The 11,307-nt window shown below is 32.9% G+C and overlaps 1 long non-coding RNA gene across 1 annotated transcript; it reads right to left on the bottom strand.

The window, feature by feature from the left end:
- Nucleotides 1–794: 794 nt before the first annotated feature.
- On the bottom strand, nt 795–7,279 carry LOC121870458. Its single transcript, XR_006089714.1, has 4 exons — nt 7,240–7,279; nt 6,456–6,493; nt 4,851–4,987; nt 795–854 (listed from the first exon to the last, which is right to left on the bottom strand). It is a non-coding gene; the product is annotated as an uncharacterized LOC121870458 (long non-coding RNA).
- Nucleotides 7,280–11,307: the final 4,028 nt, after the last annotated feature.

Raw genomic sequence — 11,307 nt, 5'->3', positions numbered from 1 at the left:
TTTCATCATACAGTATATAAAAGACAACAATGCAACACAAATTCGTCTGGACATACCTTTTTTCTTTACCCGTGCTTAATCATCCTCTGTTTCACACCAAGTACAAAAAGTCAATAAATGATAAATTTTTATGCATTTCCTACAGTAACCACACACTATTATTACCCTCAGTTCGCTATGCAGGACATGGTATCTTCATGACTCAAGTGAACCAATCTCTCATCATAATCAGGATAGAATAATTTCTAAAAGCACAAAAGGAAGCCTGATTATTGAATTCATTATAACATTTTATTTTCATTCATGACCACATACTTCCATGAGACTGAAGGCAGTGAAATTCCTCCCTACCATTTACTCCCCCTTTACGCCACAAGTCAAAATCACGGTGCCCAAATTAAAGTAACACTACTGTGCAAAACTGTCTAAGAACATTCTTACAGCCAAATGCCTAAATTTATAATTGTCATAGGTGTCTACAAACCCAAAACCATTGCATATTCCAAATTTTTTTACAAATTTCCAAGAGGACTTGTTCCAATCTCAGCATGTATCCGCTAAAAATCAACATACATGACGATATCTGAATGTAACAAAAGTTAATCAATAAAAATATTTAACACATTATATCCTTAACACTTTATGTAAGAATCTACATATAATTATTTCATACAAAATCTAATAAAATACCATTCCACTACTTTATCAGACCAACTAGATAACTGACTAAACATGAGACTTGATTTAGTTGTTTCACATACATTTCCATTCAAACGTATCTAATGAGAACTGCTTTAGAATAAACATACCTGATAAAAGACATCAGAACTGCACTGTTAACCACACCAGTTCACCTGAAGGGAAATTTATATTCTCAATAATAATTTCCTTTAACAATTACAATATTCATATTAGTCTATTTTTCAGAGATTCATTAGATAAATAATCATATTTTTCATTTGTCCTATCTTTTTTCATCATTGTTCATTTTTACCTCCAAATTTTGTTAGCCCAACTTTTGATGGTATTTACCTTGTAATTAATTAATTAATGCTTCGTATTGGACATATCCCACAACAGATGTGATCAGACTGGGGAATGCACTATCGTGTACAAAGGAGTTATACAGCATATATAGAGAGCTTTTCTGAGAATAGCCATCATTAACTGTAAAATACAGTAAGTTAGGTTAACATTTAATGTATGTAACAAAATTATTGTGTTAACGGTTCAGTTCGCCCTAGTTAGCATCAATGAATCAGTAAATAAACAGATACAATGATTTCATCATACAGTATATAAAGAAGACAATGTAACACAAATTACGTCTGGACATACCTTTTTTTCTTTTGCGTGTAATCATCCTCCTTTCACCTGCATTACAAAAGTCAATAAATGATAATTTACAGCAAATTTTCACCACAGTAACCACACACTATTACCCTCCAGTTAAGCTGTGGGACATGTTGTCTTCATGACTCCGTGAACCAGTCTCTCATCATAATCAGGATAGAATATTTCTAACACAAAAAGGAAGCTGGTGTGGAAGATTAAATGTAACATTTTATTTTCATTCATTTTATACTTCCTTGAGACTGAAGACGAGTGAAGTCACTCCTACCATTTACTCCCCTTTTCTACAAGTCAAAATCCGGTGCCCAATTAAAGTAACACTGTACAAAACTGTCCTAAGAACATTCTTACAGCCAAGCGTCTAAATTTATAATTATCCTTAGGTGTCTACAAACCCAAAAGCCATTGCATACTCAGCTTCAAATTTTTACAGATTTCAAGAGGACTGTTCAATCTCAGCATGTATCACGCTAAGAGTAACATACATGACATTATCTGAATGTAACAAAGTAAATCAATAAAAATATTTAACACATTATATCCTTAACACTTTATATTGTAAGAATCTACATATAATTATTTCATGCAAAATCTAATAAAATACCATTCCACTACTTTATCAGACCAACTAGATGTAACTAAACATGAGACTTTTGATTTAGTTGTTTCACATACATTTCCATTCAAGTAATATCTAATGAAACTACTTTAGAATAAACATACCTGATAAAAGACATCCAGAACTTCACTATTAACCACACCGTTCACCTGAAAGAGGTATATTCTCAATAATAATTCACTTTAACAATTACAATATTCATATTCATCTATTTTTCAGAGATTCCCCATTCGATAAATAATCACTATTACTGGTGTCCTATCTTTTTTTTTCATCATTTATTCATTTTACCTCAAATTTATTGGCCAACTTTTGATGGTATTTCCTTGTAATTAATTAATTATTAACTTCGTATTGGACATATCCACAACAGATGTGATTGAACTGGGGAATGTGCTATCACGTGCTGCACAAAGGGGTTATACAGCATATGTAGAGCTTTTCTGAGGGCCAGCCATCATTTAACTATACCATTAAAGTTAGGTTAACAAGAACCAATGTATGTAACAAAATTATTGTGTTAACAGTTCAGTTTTAGCCCTAGTTAGCATCAATGAATCAGTAAATAAGCAGATGCCAATGATTTCATCATACAGTATATAAAGACAATGCAACACAAATTCGTCTGGACATACCTTTTTCTTTTACGACAATCATCCTCACCTTTCACCTGCAAGTACAAAAAAGTCAATAAATGATAAATTTACAACCAAATTTTCCTACAGTAACCACACACTATTATTACCCTCAGTTAAGCTGTGGGACATGTTGTCTTCATGACTCAAGTGAACCAGTCTCATCATAATCAGGATATAATATTTCTAACACAAAAAGGAAGCCTAGTTAATGAATTCGTATAACATTTTATTTTCATTCATGACCACATACTTCATGAGACTGAAGGCAGTGAAGTCCTCCCACCACCATTTACTCCCCCTTTTCACCACAAGTCAAAATCACAGTGCCCAATTAAAGTAACACCTGTACAAAACTGTCTAAGAACATTCTTACAGCCAAATGCCTAAATTTATAATTATCCCCAGGTGTCTACAAACCCAAAAGCCATTGCATATATTCAGAATTTTTTTACAGATTTCAAGAGGACTGTTCAATCTCCTTGTGTATCCGCATAGAAGTAACATACATGACATTATCTGGAATGTAACAAAGTTAATCAATAAAAATATTTAGCCTTTTATTATATCCTTAACACTTATATTGTAAGAATCTACATATAATTATTTCATACAAAATCTAATAAAATACCAGTCCACTACTTTATCAGACCAACTAGATGTGATAAGCAGGACTTTTGATTTAGTTGTTTCCTTTTGTTTCCATTCAAGTAATATCTAATGAAGCACTTTAGAATAAACATATACCTGATAAAGACATCCAGAGCTACACTGTTATGCACACCCAGTTCACCTGAAAAGAGTATATTCTCAATAATAATTGCCTTTAACAATTACAATATTCATATTATCCTATTTTTCAGAGATTCCCCATTGATAAATAATCACTATTTTCATTTGTCCCTATCTTTTTTCATCATTATTCATTTTACCTCAAATTTTATTGGCCAACTTTTGATGGTATTTACCTTATAATTAATTAATTATTAACTTTCGTGGACATATCCCACAACAGATGTGATCAGACTGAGATGTGCTATCCGTGTACACAAGGGTTATACAGCATATGTAGAGCTTTTCTGAGGGCCAGCCATCATTTAACTGTAATACAGTAAAGTTAGGTTAACAAGAACCAATGTGTAACAAAATTATTGTGTTAACAGTTCAGTTAAGCCCTAGTTAGCATCAATGAATCAGTAAATAAGCAGATACAATGATTTCATCACATACAGTATATGAACAACAATGCAACACAAATTAAGTCTGGACGTACCTTTTTCTTTACCGTGTATCATCCTCACCTTTTACGCAGTGCAAAAAAAGTCAATAAATGATAAATTTACAGCAAATTTTCCTACAGTAACCCACACACTATTATTACCCTCAGTTACTGTGGGACATGTTATCTTCATGACTCCAGTAGACCAGTCTCTCATCATAATCAGGATAGAATATTTCTAACACAAAGGAAGCCTAGTTAATGAATTAGTATAACATTTTATTTTCATTCATGACCACCTTTATGAGACTGAAAACCAGTGAGAATCCTCACCACCATTTACTCCCCCCTTTTCACCCACAAGTCAAAATCACAGTGCAATTAAAGTAACACCTGTACAAAACTGTCTAAGAACATTCTTACAATAAAATGCACAAATTTATAATTATCCTTAGGTGTCTACAAACCCAAAGCCATTGCATATATTCAGAATTTTTTACACAGATTTCAAGAGACTGTTTCAATCTCGGCATGTATCCTGCGCTAAGAGTAACATACATGACATTATCTGAATGTAACAAAAGTTAATCAATAAAAATATTTAACACATTATATCATAACACTTTTATATTGTCAGAGAATCTACTTTAGTATTTCATACAAAAATCTAAATAAATACCATTCACTACTTTATCAGACCAACTGAATGTGACTAAACATGGACTTTTGATTTAGTTGTTTCACATACATTTCCATTCAAGTAATATCTATTAGAAACTACTTTGAATAAACATACCTGATAAAAAGACATCCAGGAAACTGCTATTGTAACCACCCAGTTCACCTGAAAAGGAAATTATATTCTCAATAATATGATTCCTTTAACAATTACAATATTCGCATATTAGTCTATTTTCAGAGATTCCCCATTGATAAATAATCACTATTTTCATTTGTCCCTATCTTTTTTTCATCATTATTCATTTACCTCAAATTTTATTGGCCAACTTTTGATGGTATTTACCTTGTAATTAATTAATTATTAACTCGTATTGGACATATCCCACAACAGATGTGATCAGACTGGGGAATGTGCTATCCGTGTGCACAAAGGGTTATACAGCATATGTAGAGCTTTTCTGAGGGCCAGCCATCATTTAACTGTAAAATACAGTAAAGTTGAGTTATCAAGAACCAATGTATGTAACAAAATTATTGTGTTAACAGTTCAGTTAAGCTCTAGTTAGCATCAATGATCAGTAAATAAACAGATACAATGATTTCATCATACAGTATATAAAAGACAACAATGCAACACAAATTACATTGGACATACCTTTTTTTCTTTTTACCGTGTAATCATCTCCACCTTTCACCTGCAAGTACAAAAAGTCAATAAATGATAAATTTACAATGAAATTTTTCTACAGTAACCACACACTATTATTGCCCTCAGTTAAGCTGTGGGACATGTTGTCTTCATGACTCCGTGAACCAGTCTCTCATCATAATCAGGATAGAATATTTCCTAGCACAAAAGAAGCCTAGTTAATGAATTCGTATAACATTTTTATTTTCATTCATGACCACATACTTCATATGAGACTGAAGGCAGTGAAGTCCTCCCTCACCATTTGCTCCCTTTTCACCACAAGTCAAAATCCTGAAAGTGCCCAATTAAAGTAACACCTGTACAAAACTGTCTAAGAACATTCTTACAGCCAAATGCCTAAATTTATAATTATCCTTAGGTGTCTACAAACCCAAAAGCCATTGCATATATTCAGAATTTTTTTTACAGATTTCAAGAGGACTATTTCAATCTCAGCATGTATCACGCTAAGAGTAACATACATGACATTATCTGAATGTAACAAAGTTAATCAATAAAAATATTTAACACATTATATCAACAACACTTTATATTGTAAGAATCTACATATAATTATTTCATGCAAAATCTAATAAAATACCATTCCACTACTTTATCAGACCAACTAGATGTGACTAAACATGAGACTTACCCCGATTTAGTTGTTTCACATACATTTCCATTCAAGTAATATCTAATGAAACTACTTTAGAATAAACATACCTGATAAAAGACATCCAGAGCACCACTGTTAACCACCAGTTCACCTGAAAGAGGTATATTCTCAATAATAATTCCCTTTAACAATTACAATATTCATATTCATCTATTTTTCCAGAGATTCCCATTCGATAAATAATCACCCTATTTTATTTGTCCCTATCTTTTTTTCATCATTATTCATTTACCTCAAATTTTATTAGCCCAACTTTTGATGGTATTTACCTTGTAATTAATTAATTATTAACTCGTATTGGACATGTCTCTGTAGATGTGATCAGACTGGGGAATCTTTTTAGTAATGCACAAAGGGTTATACAGCATATGTAGAGCTTTTCTGAGGGCCAGCCATCATTTAACTGTAAAATACAGTAAAGTTAGGTTAACAAGAACCAATGTATGTAACAAAATTATTGTGTTAACAGTTCAGTTCGCCCTAGTTAGCATCAATGAATCAGTAAATAAACAGATACAATGATTTCATCATACAGTATATAGAGAACAACAATACCCAACACAAATTACGTCTGGACATACCTTTTTTCTTTTACCGTGTAATCATCCTCACCTTTCACCTGCAAGTACAAAAAGTCAATAAATGATAAATTTACAGCAAATTTTCCTACAGTAACCACACTATTATTACCCTCAGTTAAGCTGTAGGACATGTTGTCTTCATGACTCCGTAGACCAGTGTCATCATAATCAGGATATAATATTTCTAACACAAAGGAAGCCACAGTTAATGAATTCGTATAACATTTTTATTTTTTCATTCATGAGCACATACTTCATGAAGAGACTAGAGCAGTGCAAGAGTCCTCCCTGCTGTTACTCCTCCTTTTCACCATAAGTCAAATCACAGGTGCCCAATTAAAGTAACACCTGTACAGAACTGTCTAAAGAACATTCACCTGGCCAAATGCCTTAATTTATAATTATCCTTAGGTGTCTACAAACCCAAGGCATTGCATGTATTCAGAAAAAAATTACACAGATTTTCCATGACACACAGAGATGTTTCAATCCTCAGCATGTATCCGCGTTAGAGTAACATACGCAAGCATTATCTGAATGTAACAAAGTTAATCAATACAAATATTTAACACATTATATCCTTAACACTTTACATTTACTCTTACATAACTCAAATGCAAGAATCCACATATAATCTTTCATGCAAAATATAATAAAATACCATTCCACTATCTTTATCAGACCAACAACTAGATGGGACTATCCACAAGACTTCGGATTCCGGTCGTTTCACATCTATTTCAAATTCAAAGAATCTAATGAAATTACTTTAGCATAAACATACCTGATAAAAGACATCCAGAGCACCACTTAGCCACCAGTTCTTCCGATTCCCACAAGAGAAATAATCACTATTTTCATTTGTCCCTATCATTCTTTCATCATTATTTGTTACCTAAAATTTCATTGGTGCCTTTTGATGCTTCTTACCTTGTAATTATTAACTCATCTTGGGCATATCCCGCAACAGATGTGATCAGACTGGTGAATTTGCTATCCGTTGTGCACAAGGGGTTATCCCCAGCATAATATATGGGGAAGCTTTTCTGAGGAATGACCATCATTTTATCATAACAAAAATAATGTTAAGTTAACAAGAGCTAATATCTATAACAATTATAGTATGTTAACAATTAGTTTAACCCTAGTTAGCATCAATGAATCAGTAACCAAACAGATACAATTTCATTATAGTAATGTATATAAACAACAAGCAGGACAAATTACATCTGGACCTTTTTTATACTGTTTTTATTCTCCTCCACAATAAATTAAGTTAATTATAAATTCCAAAGATTTTTTGTTCTGCGGTAATTTGATGTCGACCTCAGTACGTCGTAGTATATTTTGAATTCATGTCTCCAAGAACCAGTGATCATTATAACCAATAAGAACAGTTAACCAGATATCTGCTGTCTTTACAACAGTTAATCCTGAAAAGACATCCAGATATATTCAATTTCCCTGACAAACACAACACATTATTCAGGTTTCATCATCCATCAGAGATATTCCCAAAAGATAAATAATCATATTTCTCATTTGTCCCTATCAATCTTTCATCATTACTCCTTTAGCTAAAACAAATCCTACAGTAACCTATATTTGAAATAATAGATACAGTATTCTTTGGGTCCTCCTTCTTGTACCTGCAATAAATAAACTGAAGTTAACAAAACTTACAGAAATAGACCTGGATACAGAATGCCATAATTTAAATCAATAACATACATTAATTTCATATACTAACAAAAGTTTAAAATCAAGTACAATACATCTAGACATCACTTACCATTGCAAAAAAGAACAAATGGGGCGGTTTTCCCTCCATTTTGTTCCTGCTACCATAATCTGTAATCAAAGAACAGTAATGTTTATTTTCATTTGAATACAGTACTGGCAAATGATTTAAGTTCAAACCAAGTAAACAGAAAAACGTCTTTCCTATAACAAAATCCAATAAAGTGTGCAGTGTACCAGAGATTGGAGGCCACATAAACCCTAGTCAATGTAGTACTATGACTCTGGATGTTGTTCTTGGTTGGTTATGGAGCCCCAAAGTCAGTCAACTGACAAGACGTCAACCGATCTGACACAAGGCATTGGCCAAGGGTGCCCTGTTACCAACCACATCTGAATAACCATAAAACAAGCACAGGACAAAACCAAAACAATGTCTACTGCAGTATACACAGTTAACATATCCACAAGAATATCCATAAAGAGAAAATAAATCTTAATAGATTTAAGTTGAACAAAAACTTTTTTCATTGACTACTTGTCTCATTAAGAATGGCTCAAGCAGAACCTTAAAAAAATATTAGCTACTATTATCTTTTTTAATAATCCAGCACAAAATTTCCTAAGAAAAGTCAGCCTGCATATAAATCTGGTTTTATACAAACCAGCCACTACATATTCAAACCTCAAGGTTAATACCAAGAAACAATTATGCCAACTATTCAGAAAAAAATATAATTATTGTATAACCAAAGACTACAACTGATTCACCAACTTCAATCATAGATACAGAGGGAGAGAAAAAAAATGTAGCTAATGGATCGTCTGAACCTAAGGAAATTTCAAATTCAGTATAAATTTCACAAACACCCATCAACCTACATAAATCAAGAATAAGAAGTACCTAGTGTATAAAATGGAAAAAGCTACCTCATGAACTGCCTTTATTATTGACAAAAGACAGTGAATCTTGGCAGAGTATTAAAGAACCTGAGAATGTAAACTCGGCTTAATGCCACCAAAAGAAGATCTTAAGTATAATGTAAACATCATCTACAGTACTTATACTTACTATCTAAAAACTGGACTAGTGGACCAGCAATCCTCTTCACTGTCTTACTGCCACCTTAATCTGTAATACAATATGTTTGACTATTTTCATTTGAATACTGGCAAATAAAGGATTTAAGATCAAAACAAGTAAACAAATACATCTTTCCTATAAAAAAAATCTGATTGTGTGTGCAGTGTACCAGAAATTGGAGGCCACATAAACCATAGTCAATGTAGTACTATGACTCTGGATGTTGTTCTTGGTTGGTTATATGGAGCCCCAAAGTCAGTCAACTGACAAGACGTCAACCGATCTGACACAAGGCATTGGCCAAGGGTGCCCTGTTACCAACCACATCTGAATAACCATAAAAAACCTGAAGTATAAGACAACACCAGAACAAAGTCTACTGCAGTGTGCATAGTTAAGATATGAACAACAATGTCCAATGAAGAGGAATTAAAGCCCATGTATTGAAGCTGTACTTACACACATACACATGAAAGCAAAGATACGGTTATGTTTTATTCGGGTCCGACCCCACCCCCATAAACACACAAGTAACCTTCTGAATCTAAAGGTTTGAACCCCCTGCTAATAACATTGAGCCACCTGTAATCAGTTTGCAATCAAACCAAAAAAGAAATGGAGGGTATTTCAGTTTATATGCCCTAACAAAAATCTAGATAAATAATTTTAAGTGTAAAAGAACACAATCTGGCTTAGATTTTTCTGCAAAAACAGAGGACACTGACCTAAAACTGGTTTACACATCTTTCACTCTTATAATTAAGTAACATATGCAAGAGATAACTTCTGCTTTTTTTTTACTGCAAAGCTTTCTAAACAAGATGCAGACCACTGTTGTAACCCAGCTAAAATAAATTTATGCTTAAAAAAAAATTCTTAATTCATACTTATATCTTCTTTATACTGCACACACATTTCTTTTTTTCCCACTTGCATTCCTCTCCTACAAGAAATATTACAGGATGGTAAAAATAAAAAAAATAAATCATATTTCCTGTTGTAATAATTTATGTTCTCTTTCCCCAAATAGTATCTATCTGATGGAGACTGATAGACAAGTGTCAACAGAACACATCCACCTTAGGAGTTCCAACTTACCCATTATGAAGGTAGGAGGAGTCAGTGGCAACAGGTAACATTTGAGTTACTGCCAAATAAAAGTGAGCCTGAAGAACAGTCATTCCTTAGTGACATTCCTCTCATCCCACCACCTTGTTTAGTTTGAACTCTGTAAATAAAAACAGTTTTGTTGCTTATGGTTGCAAATCTAATTACTTTGAATAGTTTACTCTTGAATAGAATTTTAATGCCTTTGTCTGTAATGGCGAAATGGATGCGCCATATGATTTATGGAGTCCACAACCAACCTCACTTTTATTCTAGCACCTGCAATTTTAAGAATAAAGTACTCGCCTACTTCCTTTTAGAAAAGACCTTGCAGTGCCACTATTATCCTAAACTAACTGGAACCAATACACAACCAATGTTCTGACTGCTATAGTCAAAATATATTCATAGCCATACAAAAACATTCCTCTTCAGAGATCATATACTGTATAATATATACAGTATATATACAGGCAATCCCTACTCACGGGCAGGGTTAGAGACCCAAATCCAGGTCGTAAGTCGAAAAAAATAAATAGAAAATCTAAAATGGGTGTCTCTTTCTTCTCAGCACCACAACTCATTTTGAAGCTTGCCAGCCATTTTAAAGGCAATTACAAACGAAAATTGTCAGTACACAGTGCAATCACTAATATATATATATATATATATATATATATATATATATATATATATATATATATATACTATATATATATATATATATATATATATATATATACACAGTATATATATACAGTACGAACGCCTCGGTTAACGAAATTTCGGTTAACGAACTGCCTTCCATAAGGATCTTCAATTCGGTTAACGAACAAAAATTCGGTTAACGAATTTCTTACGAACCGACCTCAACATGTTTTCGCTTGCACTAACCAGGCAACCAGCTTTAGTGTCAGTCCG

This window comes from Homarus americanus, unplaced genomic scaffold (assembly GCF_018991925.1).
Source record: "Homarus americanus isolate GMGI-L3 unplaced genomic scaffold, GMGI_Hamer_2.0 scaffold51859, whole genome shotgun sequence".
NCBI classification, from domain to species: Eukaryota; Metazoa; Arthropoda; class Malacostraca; order Decapoda; family Nephropidae; genus Homarus; species Homarus americanus.
This window is presented reverse-complemented; position numbering and strand designations above follow the sequence as displayed.